The sequence below is a fragment of the Vombatus ursinus genome, unplaced genomic scaffold, assembly GCF_900497805.2.
Source record: "Vombatus ursinus unplaced genomic scaffold, bare-nosed wombat genome assembly UNPS02014791.1, whole genome shotgun sequence".
NCBI lineage: Eukaryota > Metazoa > Chordata > Mammalia > Diprotodontia > Vombatidae > Vombatus > Vombatus ursinus.
The window spans coordinates 66,537,880-66,560,095 of NW_020954569.1; the positions used below are offsets into that span (position 1 = coordinate 66,537,880).

General features: G+C 41.7%; 1 protein-coding gene across 3 annotated transcripts in view; it reads left to right on the plus strand.

Annotated features, from left to right (window-relative positions):
* Positions 1-22,216, plus strand: part of CTIF (cap binding complex dependent translation initiation factor) — a 484,134-nt gene that overhangs the window by 258,529 nt on the left and 203,389 nt on the right. The window lies entirely within an intron of this gene.

Sequence of the window (22,216 nt, forward strand, 5' to 3'; positions counted from 1 at the left end):
CAAAGAGTTGGACATGACTAAAAAATGATACATTTATGTATATACATACATAAATGCACACACATACACAAGCACACACACGTGTGTGTGTGTGTGTGTGTGTGTATTGAGAGAGAAAGAAAAAGTTTCTGTGACTTCATAAAATTTGACCCTGGACTGTCACCCAGAGTCATTGGCAGGGAGCCCATGAATTCTTCTCCCTCAGTGACTCTGACAGAATGGAGCAGATAATGAAATAAATTGCTCTAGATAGATGCCCAGAGATCTGAGGATGATAGCAAATGTAGGTCATCCCCCCAGGCAGAGCCACAGCTGATGCCAAGCTCTGTGAGTGAGGCTGCTGCCAGCTACAAGGGACAGCCATATAGTGGCCACCCCTTACACCGAGTCTGATCTCTTTAGGTGCTGTCATCTACAGTCGGTCAACAAACATTTAGTGAACTCTTACTATTCGAAAGGCACTATGGTAGGCACTTCAGGGGATACAGATGTGCCTGGGACATGGACGCTGCTGTTGAAAAGCTTGTAATCTTGTTGAGAAGACCAAGCCCACGAATAGACAAAGCAACTTGAAGCTATTGGAGGGCCAAATGAGGGGTATCAAACAGCTGTTCCTAAGGATACACAAAGGTTTCAAGCCATCCTATGGAGTATAAAACCTGGGATAAACCAAACATGGTTTTTATCCCCTCTCAGTCTTTTAATATCATTATAAGGTTGATATCAGGATAAAGTGAGCATCTAGGGCTTCCAAAGAGGCAGTCCCACCACTTGACCATCCTGAGGATAGGAATTCTAAGCAAGTTTCTCATAGTACTTTGTACCTTTCCCATATGCCTATCACATTTCATTTTATTTTATTTTATTTTATTTTAAGGTATTTGCAAATGTGTCATATCTCTCCTATTCTATTGTAGGTCCCCCAGGACCAGAAAGATTTCTTGAAATACACAAAAGTTTGCAGGGCACTCTCTTCCAAACAGAGCTGTGAACTAGATAGGGCATATATTATTTTATCCATTTTATAGATGGGAAAACTGAGGCTCAAAGAGGGCAAATGTCTTTTACCCTCTCTTCATACCAGTAAGTATAGCTGAGATTTGAATCTTTTTTTTTTTTTTAATTTGAATCTTCTGATTCTAAGGCCAGTGCTTTTACAACAGCATGTCACCTTTTGTACCTCTCACTCTTGCTCTCACTCCTGCTCCCGCTCCCGGTGGGAGAATTCTCTCCTCTCCCCTCTTCCCCTACCACCCTGTAGGCTACCTCCCTGAGTCAGTGCCAGAAACATGAAGCGTTGGCAATTGTTCATTTATAGTACTCCAGAGCATGCTCAGAATAGGCAATAAAGGGTGTAGGAGTTAGAGATCTATGTGTCTATATGTGCTGTGTTGTGGGGTGGAAATGGAAGGGAGGGGGGATGATTAGGTAAATCTTCTTTGAAAACAAAAGAGCATCCTTGCCCACACCCAGATGCCATACCCATACTCAGACCAATCCAAGAGAGATCCCTGTACAGAGGATAAGTAGCTTCCGTGGAGACTCAAAGACCAGTGAATTAAAGAGACATTGCTAGGCACACAGCGACCATTAAGGCCAAAGAAAAGAGCCCATGGAAATTTGACCAAAATTCCAGGATCTGATCTGGCAGCAGGGGGAAAATAATTGATTCCAGTGAATATTCAGTGACTAGTTCTGACTTGGAAATATCTACAGTGAGACTGAATTCTTGAACCCCCTTTACCTTATAAGGACCTGAAAAGGCAGAGTTCTGAATGTATTTGATGGCAGCAAGGGTTTCTCTTAGTACTATTTTCATAGGATTCTCTTGGTCAAAAAGGCTATCTGTAAGGAAGGAGCTAGGAGACAGTATGTATACAGTAGGAGCACTGACTTTGTAGTCAAAGGACGTAGGTTCAAATCCGCTTTGTGTTGTTTACTGTCTATATGACCTTACTCTGAGCTTCAATTTCGTCTAAAACAAAAGGGTTGGACCTCAGTGGTCTCCCACTTTAGACCTATGGTCCTTTGAATTTTCCATAGTGCACATGCTTACCTTTTTTCTTTTAGATAATTCAGTCCCAGCTTCCATCAGGAGCTGGTAAGTTTTGTATATGTGGGGAACATGGTGGACTAGGAGCCAGGAGACCTGGGCAAGGTTCCACTCTACCACTGATTTGGTGTGGGACCTTGGAGAAGTCACTTAATTAGTTTATGTCTCAGTTATCCCATCTGTAAAATGACAGTAATATTTATCTTGTCTACTTTGGTGTTATCATGAGAATCAAGTAATGTGATATTTGAGAAAGTACAATGAAAATCACAAGCTACCAAAATGGAAAGTACTATTATTTATGCTAAAGTGGCTCAAACTAGCCATGACCATAAGCAAATCACTTTCCACATCTGAGTCGCAGTTCCCTTGTCTGTAGAATTAGGGGTTTGGCCTAGATTAGCTGAAAAGCCTCTTCCAACTCTGATATTCTGTGACTGTTAGTACCTAGCCTATTGTTTGTTATCTTTTTTCCTTATGAAGTAGCCAGAGAAGCAGCTACATTTATTCTCCTGTTTTATAGTTCAAAAAATTAATGACTGTGCACTAAATCTTCTGGATCAAAAGGGATTTCTTGAATACCTGCCATACATCATGCTTGGCTCTGTGGGTAATGTTAGGGATGTATATACCAATCCCTGTCCTCAAGAAGTTTATAGTCAGGGGCAGCTAGGTGGCGCAGGGGTTAGAGCACCAGCCCTGGATTCAGGAGGACCTGAGTTCAAATCCGGCCTCAGACACATAACACTTACTAGCTGTGTGACCCTGGGGAATTCACTACCTTAAAAAAAAAAAGTTTATAGTCTAACTGGGTAAGGTAGACTAATACAAAAAAAAATTGTAAAAACATGACAGCATGTAGTCAGTTGTAAGCTGGTACAGAGTCAACAGAACAGCCAAGTGGCACAGTTGGTACAGTGCCAGTTCTGGAGTCAGGAAGACTCATCTTCCTGAGTTCAAATCTGGTTTCAGACACTTACTAGCTGTGTGACCATGGGCAAGTCACTTAATCCTGTTTGCTTCAGTTTCCTCATCTATAAAATGAGCTGAGGAAGGAAATGGCAAACCACTCCAGTATCTCTGCCAAGAAAACCCCAAATGGGGTCACAAAGAGGTAGACATACTGAACCACAGCAACAGGGGCTGAGAGCAGCATAGTATTAGGACATAGGATCCTACAGTGAATGAGATGAATAAGAAAGAATCCACTGGCTTCTAATTACCTAGTCCCTTGACTGTTAGACTGATTCATTGGACTGTTTCAAATCTCAACAGAGTCTGTAAACCCCAAAGAGTTCTTCCTCTTGATACTTTAGAGTCTAATGGAGCCATTAGCTGCCCATCACACTAATGTGTGTGTGTGTGTGTTTGTGTGTTTCCACAACAGAATGGGATATCCATTCTCCAAATTAATTTGTTTCATTAAGTCAGGTCTCAGAACATTTATTTTGTGTGGAAAGCAGATTGTAGAGAAAGAGTCCCATAGCCAGTAACATTTAAAGCCTCAGATGGCACAACTGTGTAAAATGAGGCAGGGAACTTTGCCATTATGAGTTCACCACTGACACCATGCCAGGGAGAATGCTTGGTTTCTAACAGCATGGGCAGGTTTGTCCAGAAACAGCTTTCTCCTCTGATACTCCTACCCTACTCTTTGCCCTTCTATTGTGCCTTCTGGAGCCCAGTTCTATTGTCAGCAAACTGCTCTTAAGACCCATGCCCTATCCTAGAAATTACTTTGGGTACATTATTTTATTTTTCTAGGTACATAAGTGGCCCAATGGATTGCCTTGGACTTGGGGGTCAGGAAGACCTAGAAGGTCCAGTTAGGACTCAGACACTTATTAGCTATATGACTTCTCAGATTCAGTTTCCTTATCTATGAAAGGGGAATAAGGATACCATCTACCTCAGGACTGTTGTAAGGATCAAATGAATACTTCTTGTCTGTGGCCCAAAATTATTCCTCAGTGTGGTTTGTGTCATGTAGGGTCATCAATCCCACCTTCCACCCAAGTGTAAGAACCTTCAGTAGTAGATAGTATCCCAGAAAGAGTGTCATCCAGCCTCTTCAGAACTCTTCCAGGCTCAGAAAGGAGAGCTCACTACTTTTCAAGACAACTTATTCCATATTTTTTGGACCACTGGAATTGTTAGAAAGATTTTCTAAATATTGAGCCTAAAATCTGCTTCCTAGTAACTTGTAGCCACTGAAGACTTGGTTTTCTACCATCTGGAGCTATACTGAATAAATCTAATCCTTCTTCTGAGTGACATGCCTTCAGAGTCCCATTGGGTCTTCTCTTTTCCAGCTTAACATTGAGTTTAAGTTCCTTCAGTAAGTAATTGACATGGATTCAAGGTGCTTCAATCACTTGCTGTCTTCTAGATATATACTCTAAGACATGTACTCCCTTTTGTCCATGACCCTCTTAAAATGTAGTCTGGCTGCCCCAGAATACAGTGGGACCATTACCTCCTTTTTACTGGACATTATATTTCTGTGTATGCAGCCTAACGTTGCATTAATTGGAGGGGGCACCCATATCATGCTATTGGCTGAATATTGATTCAGTTAAAAGCCCTAAGTATTTTTCATATGTAATCAAACAGAAGTTAAGCCCAATATTGTAATTTCCTAGGCATAATTCTTATTATTTTTTTTTAACCTACACGCAGGATTTTACATTCACTGCTATTAAATTTCGTCTCATTTTTGGCTCTTCATCTTTTAAAAAAATGTTTTATTAATGCTTTGTGCTTCCATCGTCTTTTAAGGTTTTGATCCTGTTGTTCCATGTATTAGATATCCCTCTCAGCTTTATATTAGCCACAAATTTGATAAGTATGCTTATTTTGTCATTATCTAAGTCAGTGGTAAAAATGTTGAACATGACAAGAATGAGGAGACTATTCTAATTTGACATTCACCTATTAATATTCTTTGAGTATGGTTGTTCAAACAAGGACAGTTCCTCCTAACTGCATTGCCATCCAGTGCATATTTCTCCACGTTCTCCAAAGACACAAGAGGCTTTGTCAGAGGTCTTGCCTGAAATCCAGGTACAGGATGTCTGTAGCAGGCAAGCCTATCCAAAAAATGAAATGAGATTAAATTTGGCATGTTTTTCTTAGTGAATCCATGCTGGTTCCTACTAATCACTGCTTCCTTTTCTGAATGATCATAAACCATCTGTTTGAGAAACCTTTCCAGAATTTGCTGGACATAGGTGTCAGGCTCATAATTCCTGATCTTTAAAATACACTTTTCCCCCTTTATTTAAAAATTGGAACATATGGCCATCTTTAGCCTGTCAATACCCATCTATGAGTCCTCAGTTATTGTTGACCTTGGTTCAGTGAGCATATCTTCAAGTTCTTTCTCTTCTCTAGTATATAATTTATTTTGTCCTGGAACAGTTAGGTTCTTGCATTACACTTCCCTCTTAACTATATTTGTTCTGCTTTTTCAATTTAGAAGTCTTTTTACTTAGAATCATAGATTCTTAGAATTGGAAAGGACCTCAGAAGTCATCTAGTCCAACCTGTACAACAATAGAAATTCGTCTCAACCACTTCCCTAATGACAGAACACACAGTCTCTGCTTAAAGACCTCCAGTGATGGGCTGGGGTATCACTCACTACCTACCCAAACTATCCATTTTACTTTCGGAAAGCACTAATTGTTCAGAAAAATTTTCTTTAAAGGAGATAAACTCTCCCTTTCTCTAACTTCTGCCCTCAGGGGTCAAGCAAAACAAATCTAATTCCTCTTCCAAATAATGACATCCAGTACAGAAGATAAAAGCTAAATAGAAGTTGTATAGATGCCCAGATATACATTCAGTCAATAAGCATTGAGTTTCTGCTGAGTGTCTGGCCCTATGCCAGGTGATGTCAAGGGAAAAAGATAAAGAAATGACATGGTGCCTCCCTACAGAGTTTCGAGTCTAGATAGAATAAGAAGATTAATTGGAGTAAGACAATTAGAAAATGATACAATGGTGTATAAATAAATGTTCAATATGTTTTTCTAGATACAAACACATCCAAACCTACCCATACAGACCTATTTATTTCAGTTATTCAGTTGTGGGGGAATTTCCTGTTCATATGTAAGCTGGATTGTATAACCTCTGTGGTACCTTAAAGCTGAAATGCTGTGATTCTGTAATTTGACAATTCAGGAAAATACCTACGTTTTATACAGCATTGGCTTAGGTGCTAAAAGAGAGAAAGCTTAAATAAAAGACAGTCCCAGCCATCATCAAGCTCATAGCTAAGTATGAGGCTACAAAATATAGTCAGATGACTATAATCCAACATAAAACATGGTAGGTGCCTAAGAGTGGTGCAGAGTACTACGTTACATCTGAAGGGAAAAGGCCAGCAGTGACTGGTGATGGAAGTGAGTAGAGATTTTCAGGAAAATCTTTCTGGAGGAGGTGGTGTTTGAATTGGACTTTAAAATATGGGTAAAAATTCAGCAGAGGTAAAAGTGAAGGTATTTGAGGGAATTCTTGGTATGGGTAACAGTAAGCAAAAGCTCACAGAGGAGAGAAAGTATAAGCTATATACGAAAGATGATGGTGAGTCATTCAGTTTAGTGAAGAAAAGAATATTTTAAATTAAAGCTGGAAAAAGTAGGTTGACACCAAATTGTGATATGGCTGACATCATGTGTCATATATCATGACATCATGGATTTTGATTAGGGGATTCTGCCGCTTCAGCATATGGCTCGTGCCTTACACATAATAGTTACCTTAGAATTATTTGTTCATTGCTTGACCAACAAAGGATGTGAACCAATCAACCTGTTTTCTCTGTCTGTCTCTCTGTGTATCTATGTCTGTCTGTGTATCTCTGGCTCTCTCACTTTGATGATCAATGGCACATGTTTGTGAGAATGGCTAGCCAAGGGGACCATGATATTTAGGAGTAGGAGTAAGAGTAGGTGGCCCAGCTTAGGAGCAGGTACAACCTGTAGCTGTGGATCAGAGAAAAGATAATTTGCCTGTAGAGATTAGAACCCCAACCAACAGAGTAATGCCAGAAATATCTAGGTAGACTATTCTGTTCTTGGACCATTACTAGAAAGCCATCGCTTCAGTCACAGTAACTGGAGGGGGCAAAGGGGAAAAGGTCAATTTTCCTTTTTAGATGGCCATTGGTTCCTCTGCCAGTTTGTCATCTATATTGATAAGCAAGAAAACAGGACAAACCATTCTTGTTTTCTGCCCCACTTCTAACCTCTCCCCAGTACAATCCTGTGGGCCCTCAGAGTAGTCAACTTCTGGGTCAGTTGCTTGAGATCAACAGTTGTTGCTGGGCTCTGCAATTTGGCTTTCTCATACATGGGGAGGGGTCTTCTCCAAAAAATGTCCCTGGAAGATGTAAGTCCTTGTGCAGGTCATTCCTAGAACTTTCCAACACTGACCCTGACAGAGTCATTTACCAGTCTGCAATCTTGTGAATTGGATAGGATGATTGTTACTAATACCATTTACAGAGGAGAAAACTGATAGAGAGGTTAATAACTTGGATTGTCAAAACTCTTCATTCTTCCAATCATTTCCTCCTCCAAAGGAAAAAATTTGTGAAATCACAGAGCCTGTAGATGAACTTGTAGAGGTGGAGTGAAGAGAGGAAGCAGAGGGGTCTAAGATCTATTCTTTGGAGAAAAGCTGTCAGACCCTTTTTATGGAAAATACTGTGGAGTTGTAGAGTCTTAGAGTCAGAAGACCTGGGTTGGAGGTGACCCCAGACAAATCACTTAACACTTCTAAACTGTAGTTTCTTCTTTGGGAAAATCAAAATAATAAAACTTGTACTACCTCATAGCATGGGCAGCTAGGTAGTTAAGTGGGTAGAGCACTGGGCTTGGAATCAGAAAGACTCATCTTCATGAGTTCAAATCTGAACTCAGACACTTACTAGTTGTGTGACACTGGGCAAGTCATTTAACCCTGTTTGCCTCTATTTCCTCATCTGCAAAATGAGCTGGAGAGGGAAATGGCAAAGCCATGAAGAGTTGGCCGTGATTGAAAAATGATTCAACAGGAGCAGCGTTATAAAGCTAAAGAGCTATCTGTAGATGGGAGCTGTTATTACCACTGATTAAAAGGTGAACTTCGAATCTTGGGGACTAAGAATGACAAGTTCCTTAGCCTCCTGTTAGGGTTATCCCTAGATAAAATTGTGAAGCTCATTAAATGTGTTCATGCACTCCAAAATTGTGACCTCTATATCTAGCCCTTTGCCCCTTTTTTGGTTTATATTGATACTGACTACAGTCCAAACTTCATCCCGTGGAATTCTAGGCCGTCTGTACTTTAGTTCTCGAAGTCTGTTCTCGTAATTCCTCGGGGTCACCGTGACCCTTTCAAGAGGTCTTTAAGGTCAAGATTATTTTCATAATAATATGTAATATAAGATGTGATTTCTAATACAGAAAATATCAATAGATATAAGCCAAGTAAACAAAAGCTCTTTGTGGGGGCCAGGGAGAAGGATTCAATATTTTTAAGAGTGTAAAGGGGTCCCAAGACCAGAAAGTTTGAGAACCACTGCTCAATCATAAACCTATTTTTCCAGCCTTATTTCTCATTAGTCTTTGCTCAGCCAAATGAGACTTTGCTTTATTCTTCTAAGCAACCCCACCCATAATCACCTCAGTGCCTTTGCTCACAGGCTTCTGTCTAGAATGTCCTCTTTCCCTCTATCCCCACCAAACTGATCAACTAAATCCTGCCCATTATTCAAGGCCCAACAGCTTCAATGTTACCTCTTCCATGAGGCCGTCCTTGTTAACCTCCAACTAGTAGTGTTCCTCTGTGAGTGCATAACACTTTACAAATCGCCCGCTTCAAGGACCATCCTATTCTTCCCACTGCCCTTGTCTTACCTTTCTTACTAGGCTGCAGCTCTTGAGGGCAGGGACAGGGTCTGCTTCATCTTTGTATATCCTCTTGGCACCCAGCCCAGTGCCCTGTGCATAGTAAACCTTGAGACATGTTTGTAAGATTGAATTGAATTGGATTAGATGCAAGATCCTTTGCTACATGCTAAATTGATACAGGAGGTACAACTTGGTGGTGCAGTGGATAGAATGCCAGGCCTGGAGTCAGGAAGACTCCTCTTGAGTTCAAATCTGGCTTCAGACACCTACTAGCTGTGTGACCCTGGGCAAGTCACTTAACCCTGCTTGCCTGATTTTCTTCATCTGTAAAATGAGCCGGAGAGTAAATGGCAAACCCCTCCGGTATCTTTGCCAAGAAAACCCCAAAAAGGGTCACAAGGAGTTGGACATGACTAAAAAACTACTAACCCAGTGTCTTGACCTTAACCTTAGCCTTTTGGGATTTCCCATACAACTTGAGACTCTGTCAGGTGTTCCCAGTCTTTCCTCTCTGATTGTCTGAAAAAAATCATTCATACTTAGGTGTGAATTAGTGTGTTGCTCCTCTAGGGAGTATTTGCCCAGTAAACTAAGAGCCCTGGAAGAGTGCAGTGCTTTATGCAAAGTAATTAATCACTCATTGTGGAATTTCAGCATCTGGGCTTTCAGAAGTGGGAAGAATATTAGGGACCTAGTCCAATCCCCTTGTTTTACAGAGGAGGAAACCTAGGGGGAGGTGACTTACTAAAGGTCACACAGCTAATGAGTCATAGAGCCAAAATTTGAACTCAGGTCTTCCAGACTATCAATCCACTAAGCTTTTCACTACACCCCTCTCTGCCTTTCTTGGTCACTGACCAGTGAAGTTCCCTTCTTAAAATAATCATAGGATAGAAAAAACAGAACTTAGAGATGGAGACCACCTAGTCCTCCATGCTTACCATCCATCTTCCTACCACAATTTCCCCCAGCCTGAGAGCTGCTGATTTTAGTTCATCCTGTAATGAAACAGCCACCAAATCCCTGGCTTTTAGCAGTCTACTGATCCTATTTATTATCAAGAGAATGAGAGAAAGATGTGACACCCTGCCCCCCCAAAGGCCTACCTGCTTTTTCCCTTATACCTTTTTGTAGCTAGATGGTGCTTTATTTCCCAGCAAGGAATTCTCCCTCATTAAGTTGCTGCTAAAGATAGGTGGGAAATTAGGACAAGTAGAAACCCACCTGGCAATGGTGTCAGACTGAGTGAGATGAGTTGAGTGGGAGAGGAATTATTTTTAGGATCCATCAGTGTTCTCTCCCCCACAGTGGGTAGTCTCAGAAGGAGGAAAGAGACATGCTTCTAAAAGTCAGGTTTCCAAACTCCATCAGCAGTCAGGGGAAAGGACTTTGGAAATCCTCAGGTGCCCCACTTAGTCAAAGAAATCAGGGCAACAGGGCCTTTAGTGCCATCCACAGGGAAGATTTTTCCCAGGTGCAAAATCATGCGACCAGCAAAATCTGTCTTCAGAGCACCCCAGTTTCTCCTTGTCCTGTCTTGCACTTAATGCCTTCCTTAGTCTTGCTTCTCAAGGACCCATTTCTCCCTGTTGAATATCACTGGAGACTCTGAGTAGGTGATCCCTGATGGTGAATGGAAATCATTGCATTCCATTAGTGGGATATATTTTATCGGTGGTTCAATAAGCTTCTGTTAAGCACTGTGTTAGGTTCTGGGGATACAAAGATAAAATTTTGAACAGGCCTTGCCCTGGAGAAGCTTATGGGCTTACAATCTTGGCCAGGGGAAATGACATGTACATTTGAAAGAATAAAAAAAAAAGTACAGGTAGGGGGAAGGGGTAGTGAAGGCTTTTTGTAGAAGGTAGTACTTGATCTGAGCCTTGATGGAAACTACGAATTCTAAGAAGTAGAGGTTGAAGTGACATTCTAGGACATTCTTTGCCCCAGGGACATCCAGAGCAAAGGCATAGATACTAGGAATGAGGGGCTGACTATGAGAAACAGTTAAGAATGTCGACTTGGCTAGACCAACGAGTGTGTGAAGGGGAATAGAATGTAATCCCTTATTCTGGAGTGAGAGACTTGGCCTTTACCGTTCAAGGAATTTCAAGCACTAGCCATCATAATCATAATAATATCTAACATTTATATAGAACTTACTAGTGCCAAGCACTGTGCTAAGCATCTACAATTATTGCCTCATTTGATCCTCACAACAATTCTGGGAAGTAGATACTATTATTTTCCCCATTTTACTGATGAGGAAACTGAGGCAAACAGGGTTAAGTGATTTGTCCAGTGTCACATAGCTATTAAATGTCTGAGGCCAAATTTGAACTCAGGTCTTCCTGATTTCAGGTCAAGTGCGCTATTCACTGAACAAATCTAGTTTTAGATCTCAAAATCAAACAGAAACACTGCTTAGAGCTTACTCTACATAATTCATTGATAATATACAAAGAACATTAGGGGGCAGTTAGGTGGTACAGTGGATAGAGCACTGGCTCTGGATTCAGGAGGACCTGAGTTCAAATCCGGCCTCAGACACATAACACTTACTAGCTCTGTGACCCTGGGCAAGTCACTTAACCCCATTGCCTAGTCAAAAAAAAAAAAAGAACATGTAGCGCCATGCACAAAAAGGATACAATGGGTATACACGCATGCCACATATTAGTGATTCCAAGAAAACCAGCCCCCTCTAGAATTCCATGTTAGGCCCCAGAAGTGGTAGCAGTATTTAGGACCAGCACAGTTGTATACTCAGAAAGGCAAAGAAAGCTCTGAATTATTTTTCAAATTCACCAGCAGTACTCAGATACCTTTGGAATACAGCTATCATGAGTAAGAAGGCAGCTATGGGGTACAGTGGATAGAGTGCTGGGCCTCGAGTCAGGAAGACTTATCTTCCTGAGTTCAAATCTGGACTCAGATGCTTCCTACTTGTGTGACCATGGGCAAGTCACTTAATCTCTGTTTGCCTTAATCCACTGAAGAAGGAAATGAGAAACCACTCCAGTATCTTTTCCAAGAAAACCCCATGGATAGTATGGTCCCCGGGGTCTTGAAGAGTCAGACACGACTGAACAACAACAATCATTGAGTAAACTAGAAAATGATGCCCATCAGGGTCAGTAACTTTCCTTTGATGACACAAGGGAGTTGCATTCCGAGATCTGCCAGTCATTAGAGCTGTTCCTGCTTACTGATTCACTCCTCCACAGGAAAGAAGGGACACCATCTGTCTGGACTGCATCAGTTGGGGAGACATTTGGCATCAGTGGCCCTTCCCTCTGTGTTCCTAAACTCTCATCATCTGGGACAGACCCAGATTAAGGTGTATAAAAGGACCACAAGATTGCAGTTTTTAGATTCCTGTGGCCTACATACACTGTGGCCTCTGACTTTAAGATAGTTTCCAAGTACAGCTGATATGGCCATGCTGACAGTTCCCCTTCCTTGTGCTATGTGCCCCTCTTTCGGTGTTCCTTTTTATCCAGCCATTATCAGTGTCCCGTGTATCAACAGAGAAAACAGGACTCAGTGAGGCAAGGGTAAAGGGGCAGAGAATAGTCTTTAAGGCACGATATTTTGGAGAACACACTGCCCTCTGGCCTTAGAAAGCCATTGTCAAAAGCCCCAGGGAAGCCTGCTGACCTGGAAAAATTGGCATTCACTTTACCATCCGTCTGAGTTCCTCTAAAATACCAACTGTCTGATCCAGCTGGCAGCAGCCAGCAACTCTCTGTCCTTACCCACGGCAGGCGTAGTCTATAGAATGGACACAGAAGAATCCAAGTAGAATGAATACCCCCAAGCAACTGTCAGAGTTGGTTTAATTAATCCTTTTTGGTAGGGGGCTTAGTTACTCCTTCTCTCAAGTATGAAATTTGCAAATAACTTGCAAATACTGACTGCTGCCTCCCCCTCTCCCTGATATAGGGGAGCAGTTCAGGGGCCCTAAAAATGACCTTTCTTTGGTTGATGATATACTTAGCTTCCATGTAATCATGGGTACATTTTACCATAGTCATTCATGGTGTAAAGAAAAGAATATAGAATTAGGAATGGTACGGGCGAAAGAGCAATGGCTGTGGAGTCAGAGGTCCCAAGTTCAAGTCCCTCTGCTGCTTCTAGTACCTTTATGACCTTGGGCAACCTCCTTAGCATCTCTGGGCCTCAGCTTCCTCATGTGTAAAATGAGAAGCAGCTGGGTAGTGCAGTGGATAGAGTCTCAGGCAGAAGTCAGGAAGACACCTCTTCCTGAGTTCAAATCTGGCCTCAGACACTAGCTATGTGACCCTAGGCAAGTCATATAACCTTGTTTGCCACAGTTTCCTCATCTCTAAAATGATCTGGAGAAAGAGATGGCAAATAATTCTAGCATCTTTGCCAAGAAAACTCCAAATGCGGTCAGAAAGAGTTGGGCACAACTGAAACAACTGAACAACAGTAACAGAAACAACAAAATGAGGTCTAGGTGGTACCTGAGGTCCCTTCTAGTCCTAAGTCTGTTATCCTATGGTCTTAATTAATTTAATCTGGAGGATGGCTGTTTTCTCATCTGTTTTATGGGAATAACAATCCTCCTAGGATCTAACTCACATAAATGTTATAGAAATCAAATGAAATGTTCAAAGCTTTAGAAATGGGAAGTGCTGCAGAAATGTAAGAGATATGATGATGGTTTTACTTGTAGTATGGTTGTTATAATTTTCACTGAGGCCCTCAGTCATTTTCCTGAAATTATCAAAGGCTCTCTAGGTTCTGTTTTTTTCTGTCTTGTGAGATTTTTATGATGTTGCTGAGATTTATTTTTTCCCCATTTGCAAGATTCTCTTTTGACTATTAGTCAATCAAGGATTAGGGCAATACCTGCTGTGTCCCCTCCAGGTGTTCAGCACCTTGGACAGTGTTCTCCGAACCCCGGGGGAGGGGAGGTGAAGGGGGGAACACTCTATTAATGTCAAACTTGCCAAGCCCTGCCACTTGCTGAATCCACTGGCTAACTGAGATTTGACTCTTCTGGAAATTTCTGTAATTGGAATCCTGTCTAGATCAGTGCTATGTTGTGCTAGCTCTGCAGTTTGTGGAGCTGAAACAAGGAAAGTAGAGTCCCCTATGCTAGATTGGTTCTTTGTAGGCGTGTGGAGCTGGCAAAAGTTGTCATTCGTGCATTGTGTTGCCTTTTCTGCATCTCTTTCTTCCCTTTCACTTCCCTTTCTTCATTACCAACCCTCTCCCCACTAGACACCTATTGAATCAAAGAACGTTAGAACTAGAAAGGTCCTTAGTTACCATTAATATTCATTTTCTCATTTGTAGATGAAAAAATTGGGGCCCAGAGAAAGGAAATGATTTCCTGAAGATCGTATAACTAAATTGGAAACTTGGGGGGGGGGCGGGGAATGTGCCCATCAGTTGGGAAATGGTTAGTGCTGGGTGCATAGTAGGTACTTACTAAATGAAAAATATAGTCTAAGAATGTAATGCCATGTTATTATGTTAGAAATGATGAAAGGGTGGTCTCAGAGAAGCCTAGTAAAACTTGTATGAATTGATGCAGAGTGAAGTATGTAGAACCAAGAGAATAATTTATATAATAACAGCAACATCAACCACATTGTAAAGATAGATAACTTTGACCAAAATAATAAAGAATTCTGATCAGTGCAGCAACCAACCACTATTCCAGAGGACCAACTGAAGTATGCTATTCACCTCCTGAGGAAGGAATGTTGGACTCAGGATGCAAACTGAAACATGGCTAATGCAGAAATTTCTTTTGCTGGACTATGTGTATTTGTTGGAGTGGTTTGGGGTGGAGTCCCCAATGGAAATAGGGACAGATGGAAGTGAGAGAAAATAGATTTTTGTTAATTTTTTAAAGTTAAAATTTAATTTTTAAAAGATCGCAGAACTAGTTAATAGCAGTGCTTATTTTAGATAGAACCTTGATCATCTCCCAATTACTAGTGTAGTGGTTGTTTTTTTGTAGTTAGCTTGTTTTTGTTTTTCAGCATGCTATATTAGAAAGAACATTGGGCTTAAAATGAGGAGAGACTTGGGCTTAATTCTTCTACTCACACTGACTAGCTGAGTTGTTGCAGGCAAATCACTTAACCTCTCTGATCCTCAATTTCCTTATCTATAAAAGTGGGATAATAATGCCTGTAATCCATACATCCTCCAAGGTTTTGTGAGGATTAAATGGGGTCATTTATATAAAGAACTCAAAGGGCTTTGTAAATGTCAGCATTTCCCTTTCCATCTGGATATCCCTAGAGTAGAAGAAGGCAACCTAAGACTCACACTGAGGTGGTAGGGACTTAATTTGTTAGGTGTTCCAGGGAGATCAGGGTTAGGTATTCCTTAGGTTAGGCATTCCTTAATTTGTTAGGTGTTCCAGGGAGATTTAAAAGAAGGGCTTCAAGAGGACAGTGTTTAGCTTTGGTGGTGGGATTTTAGACCCTTTGTTTATTCAGCAAACTTTAAATTCTTTGTGCAGAATACTGTTGGTATGAAGGAGAGACAGACTGTAAAACACAGTCCCTTTCCCTCATGGAGTTTATAGTATGGAAGTATTGTGTGGGTAAATCTTTCAGAGCATAGTAGGACTTTCTACCTTATATCAAATCATAACATATAAGACCTCCCATTCCATCTTTCCATAGTGCTAGCCCTCTCATTGAAGAGCTTTCCCCTAAAAAAATGCAGTCTGGATGAAAAACATTTGGGAGCCCCTCCTATAAAGTAGCAGTATCCCAGGTTGCTCACTCCCCTGGCCAATACACAGAGGTGTCTAGGATAGGACAAGGAAGGTACTGTGAGGACACTGAAGGAATCTCAAAGGAATGTGACCTAGCAGTATCAGCCCAGTTGCTGTCTCTCCAGGAAGTTCTAGGCCAGCAGCCCCACCCTTGTTCCAGGGGGTGAGCCAGAGGGAGAGGGGGCTCACTATTCAGCAAGAAATTCCTGTAATGACTCGAGCACAGGTTTTAAAATACTAAGAGCCCATCATGTCTTGGTCAGCATTTACCAGGAGCGCCAGAAGTTATTTCTGGGCTTTCCCAGTAATTTAATTTTAGCCATTTATTCCAATGCTTGTGTTTGGGGGAAGCCATGGTGGCATCTGTTATGGTTGGAAGTATTTTCAGAGGCCCTGTTTTTCCAGAAGTGATGCAGGGGCTTTATCTAGCATGACACCACTGAATGGAAAAAAAAAGTGAAGAGAAGCAACCACAAAAAAACCAGAAAGGATAGTCACTTGGTGACAAGCATCCTGTCGGGGAGCTGCTGGTGACGTTGGCACTTAATGCTAGCCAGGGATATTAATTATGCAATCGAGGCATCCCTCTGGTTCCTGGCAACAAGTCTGGTAATCTATAAAATGGTGGTTTGCTACTTTTATTTGAGGCCCACTGAGCATGTACAATGAACTAAGTGTCATTCAAACTGTGAAATGGAAATATACTCTTTTCCCAGTGATCTTCCCATCCAGATCAGGCAAATGGTACAAGCATTAGAAGAGGATGGAAGCACATGAAAGGTCAAATCTGTGGCTGTAAATACAGCATGTGGGTTAATGGGCTCTTAGACACTCACAGTCATTTATATATTTGGTGGCAGTTTTTGGTTCCACTGCTCTACTGGAACTGCTGTCTCCAAGGTCACTAATGACCCCCTAATCACCAAATCCGATGGCCTCTTTTTCTGTCCTCATCATCCTAGCCTTTTCTGTAGCATTTAATCACTCCCTCCTCCTTGATTAATTGTTTTCTCTCAGCTTCCAACCTACCATTTCCTCCTGGTTCCCCTCCTACCTATCAGCTCCTCTGGTTTCCTACTTTTCTCACTCCATTGATAATGAAACCTCTAACCTCTCACATTTCCTCCCTTAGATAACTCTTCTGTTCTCATGGCTTCAGTTAACGAGTAATAATAATGATCATAATAATGATATGAGTTAACATTTCTATAGTACTTACAGGTTTGCAAAACACTTTATGTGTGTTGTCCTGTTTGCTTAGTTCTATGAGAATGACTCCTATACCTTTGTCTCCAGTCCTTCATGGCTCTTCTCTGAGTTCTCATTCCACAATTGTCTCCTGTCTGCTGGACCTGTACCAAGTTACCCCACTGACACTTTAAGTATGTTCAAAACTGAAACTCATCTTTTCTTTAGGATCTCCCCATCTTCCAAGCTTCCTGACTTTTTTCTGATTAATGGCACCAGCGTCCTCCCAGCCATCTCGGCCTGACACCTTGAAAACAGTCCTGCCTGACTCTTTCTTCTCCTTCCCCCCTGCACCCAATCAGTTGCCACATCCAGTTCTGCCTCCATGATATTCTTTGTATATGTCTCTTCTTTTTTACTTCTAATGGTACCATCCTGGGTTGTGCTTTATCGCTTCTTATTTGGACTGTTGTATTATACTATGTCTCTTAACTGGTCCCTCTGTTTCCAGTCTGTTCTCTCTCCAAATTCCTTCACACGGATGCTAAAAATAACTTTCTAATCCACAGGTTTGATCACGTCATACCCTTCCTGCAAAGGCCTTTCTTCTTCCCCAGTTACCAACTGCATAAAATATAAACTTCTTAGTCGAGGTCTCAACAGTCTGACTGCGGAGTTATTTAATGATATTCCACATTCACATACCTTCTATTTCATTCATCCATATGAACTGCTCATAATCCCACAACTTTGTCTTCTCCCATTTACCCAGATTTCTCTCCCCATCTCAAACCACCACCTCATCACCCCCACAACCCCCAATCTGGAATAGAACCTCTGTATATCTATCAATGTTTTCTTTTCTTTTAAGATTTTAAGATTCGATAAACCAACCACTTCTTTCATGAAGCCGCTCTGATTCATCTCCCTCCTCCCCCTGCCTCCATCCCAGTGAAAAGTGATCCCCCTGTCCTTGAATCTTTTAGACTACTCCATTTGAACTCCACTATGCATCTGATTATTTCGGTTCTTGTCTAGTTTTTCTGCTACTTGTATAGTTTTTCATCTGTGTGTCCCCAGCTTCTAGCACATTGCTTTGAATGTGTAGTAGGTGCTTTATAAATGCTTTGCTATAGTAGGTGCTTAATACATCTTGTTGTTTACTTAAAAGGTGCTGAAATCTATCCATGCCTAAGAAGCTTAGAAACATCAGCTCAGGACCCTTGAAGCTTAGGCCTTTAGCAACTGCCCCTAGGACTGGTCCTCCCTATTAACAAAGACAGAGGCGTAGGCAGGGTAAACACCTCCACAACTACACATAAGCTGAGGATGAATGAAAGGCCCCTGGGGCCCAAAAACCATTCCTTTGGAAGGACACTAAAAGACCTTAGACTCCCTTCCCCTATTAAAATTTAATTCATGACTTACAGTGGGGTGATACATTAAGCCATTATTTGCCATTAACACCTTATGGAAGAGGGGCAACTAAGTGGCACACTGGTCACGAAGTCAGGAGGATCTGTGTTCAAATCCAGCCTTAAACACTTACTAGCTGCATGACCGTGGACAACTCATTTAACCCTAATTGCCTCCCCCTCCCCCCCAAAAGCAGACAGCAAGGCCCTGAAGAAATGGGATACTAAATTATAAGTTTTGATTGGAGAAGGAGATAAACCTGGAATGTTTCCCAGGAAGGAAAAGCCTGAGTTCTGAGCTTCAGTGATGGTCTCAAGGAAGCCAGGGAAAGAACATTTCGGAGAATAACAGAAAAGGGAGACAGATTGTTGAAAAGAGGAGGCTCCAAAGATGAATTTGACTTTTTAAGAGTTTTGCTGAATGTTGGCCCTGACTCCCACCCTTTTTTACCAGCAGTGGAAAGTTGCAGGCCTAAGGTGGAGCCTTTACTGAGATGGACTATGAAGTGAATTTTAACTTATTCCATGTCAGTTTGTCTAACCTCGTGGCCACTGACCTTTGCCACTTGCACCATGGCAGGACTTGGTCTTAGCACCAGCAGTTATTGAGATATTGTCTTCTTCTACCGTGTAGTGCTAGGTATGTAAAGGCCTCCCTACTCTCTCTACTCACAGCCATTGGCTTATTTCACCTCTAACAGGTAGAATATTATCACAATAGTTCATTGTAATTAACTGCTACTACAGTCTCCTACTTGCTCTCCCTGCATCAAGTCCAGTCGGTCCTCCACCTACCCACCAAAGGGATTTTCCTAAAGTGAAGATCTGATCATGTCACTCCCCTTCTCAATAAACGTGGCTCCCTATTTCCTCTAGAATACAACGTTAACTCCTCTGTTTGGCATTTAAAGCCCTTCACAGACTTGATGCCAAGTACCTTTCCAGTTTCATTTCCTGTTATATATACATCACTCCTTTCCACATACTGTGTGGCCATTCAGACATCACTCTGCATCAGTCATTCTCATCTTCCTAAATTTCTTTGACTTCATCATTTCCTACAATAAGTATCATGTGGGTAGACACTGTCCCTCACCCTGCCCCTTATCCAAACTATATTTTCTTCCCCATTGTGTCCTACTGCAGTGTTCTGCACACAGTTAGCATTTGACAGTTGTTGTTTTTTTTAATAAAAGGATAAATTGGAAGGCACCTTAGCAATTATCCAATTCATGCATTTCACAGTAGAAGAAACTTCAGCCCCAAAAAGGAAAGGTAACTCAGTGAAGATCTGTAATTAATTTGTAGCACAGTCAGTAATGAGGGCCCCTGAAATTCAGTCAGGTACCATTCTGTCACCATACATGCCAGCTCAGTGAAGATTGAAGGCCATTTCAAGGAAGTCACTATATTCCTTAGCTTCTATCATGATTCTGTCATAATTCCAGGACTGGCTGCCCTGTCTGTGGGCCTTGCACAGTGTTGCCTAACAAATCGGCCTGGCTCACCTCCCCATTGCTCAGACTGTCTCAGCAGGTAGAACCCATTTCTGGACTGAGCATCTCCTCAAGACACAGGTCACAGGATTGCCCTGGGGAGAGGCTGGAAGGAGGGCAGAAAACAAGGGTGATTTGTCCTGTTTTCCCACTTACCAACACAGATGGCAAGGTGGCAGAGGAACCAAAGCTGTGCCCTCCAGCCAGCCTCCTGAGCCACCCAGCCCTGGAGTCTGTCTCTGACAGGAACATCCAAGGACATTGGGGGTGGGAGGGGAAGGAGGACATACTAGTCTTCTGTGATGCTGACCTCAGGAGCTTAGGTATGTCCTCCAAACATCTGCAGTTTCCCTTAATAACCTGTTATGGATCTGGTGTCCAGGAATCTATCTAAACCTTTCTTGAACTTCTTTATATTTTCAGCCTATAACACCTCTCAGGGTAATGAGGTCCATGTGTTCAGGTCCCTGCTGAGGGAAGGAGGGCTGCTTTTGATTTATCCTAAAACTGCCTTTTTCAAGCTTCGTGCAGGGATGTGGGGGATAGAATGGGATGGGAGGGAGTAGGAGGAAAGAGCTAGTTTTTAATATTCTAGGATTTCTTATACAGGTGACTTTATTTCACTTTTTATTTTTTATTTTTTTGCTTGTCATGTGTAACACTCAGAACAAGGAAAGACACAAACATACATACATATGTGTATACACACAAACATAAATTCATAAAGACAGTAAGGCAGCTAGTTATGTGCACACATACATGTACACATACACACACAAGTGCATAGCTGCAGTGTGGCAGCTGGTTTCTTTGGTGTAGTTGCCTGAGTGGCTGTAGCAAACACATGTTCTCAATTGGTTCAGCATGTCAGCCGGCAGATGGCATGACCCGATTTACAAAAACCGTGTTCCTTACTGTGTAGCCTCACACTGAGCAGGAAACCTGGTACTTTTTAACCAGGTTCTGTCTCTTCTGTAACAGAGAGATGGTTTGGGGAAAGGAAGGGGGTGAAAAGAATTAGAATGAGGGGTGGCCGTGGGAAAAACTCTGATTTTGTACAACCCCTGTGTACAGCTGAGAGTAGAGGAAGTTCCATACAAATTTAAGTTGAGAGGAATGGAATGGGGGAGGGGGACAGGGAGAGGGAGAACTGGGTGATGAAAACAGTCATTCATGGGGACTTTTTCAAATTTGCTCTTGGACAGCAGTTCACTATTGACCTTGGATAAGTCCTTTTCTTAGTTTCATCGCCTACCAAATGAAGTTAGACTAGGTCAAGGATTCCTAACTGGAGGTCTATAAACTTATTGTTGAATTTTTTTTTCAAAATGTTTTAATACAGTTAATGTGGAAATATGTTTTGCATGACTTCACATACATAATGGATATCTTATCACTTGCCTTCTCAAAGAGTAGGGGTAAGGGCTTAAGCAAGAGAAAGAATTCAGAACTGAAAATAGAATAATTTTTTTTAAAAAAAATTAAGTTTAAAAACAATATTTTGATTACTGAATTTCAATATAATTAGCATTTGCTTTGAGAAGGGGTCCATAGGCTTTACCAGACTACCAAAAGGGTCCAGGACACAAAAAAAGGTTAAGAACTCCTGCCCTAGATGATTTTTGACATCATTTCTGGATTTCATGGTCCATAATTCTGTGGACCAAAAACAAAGCTCTCTTGGTAGGGAGTGTTTTCGACTCTCCAACTCACCACAGGGTTGAATCAGTATTTGCCGCATAAACTAGGACAGGTGCCCAGAACTAGGCTATTATTTTCATCTTTACCTAGAGCCCATTCTGGACTATGTGGGAGACCCTGGCTTCTAGAGTTTAAAGGTATTTAGGTACAGCCCCAAGCTTTCAAGCAAGTAAATGTCTTATCTACTTAGTAGAGATGATCTCTTCTTTTCTTGAAGGTCTCCATGGAGGAAGACAGCTGAAAACCTCCCTCAGTTGCTCATTCCAATGTTTGATTCCCACAGTGGTCCAAAAGTACTTCCTTACACATGACTAAAATCTCCCCTGCTTTTGTTTAAAACTTGATCAATTGCCTGTGGACATAGGAAGTAAGCAGTCCATTTATGAGAGTGAATCAATGCTTCCTACGATCAATTAACCTTTAAGTATTGAGCTTTACCTCCTAGGTGGCAGAGACAGTGGCAAGATCACTCCTGAACTCTGTCTTCCTTAGGCTATAACCTATACTCAAACCATGTAGATTTCTTTGTGGAAGAGTGTATAAGTGCAGCCTTTCTGGACTGGATATATTTGGATGAGCCTTAGAGGCAGTGCTGGCTGTAGACAAAACTGTAAAATAGACAAAGTTTATTTTCAGGAACAGCTTCCCTTCCTCTGTCAGTGCCCCGAGTCTTCATTCTGGGCCTCAGG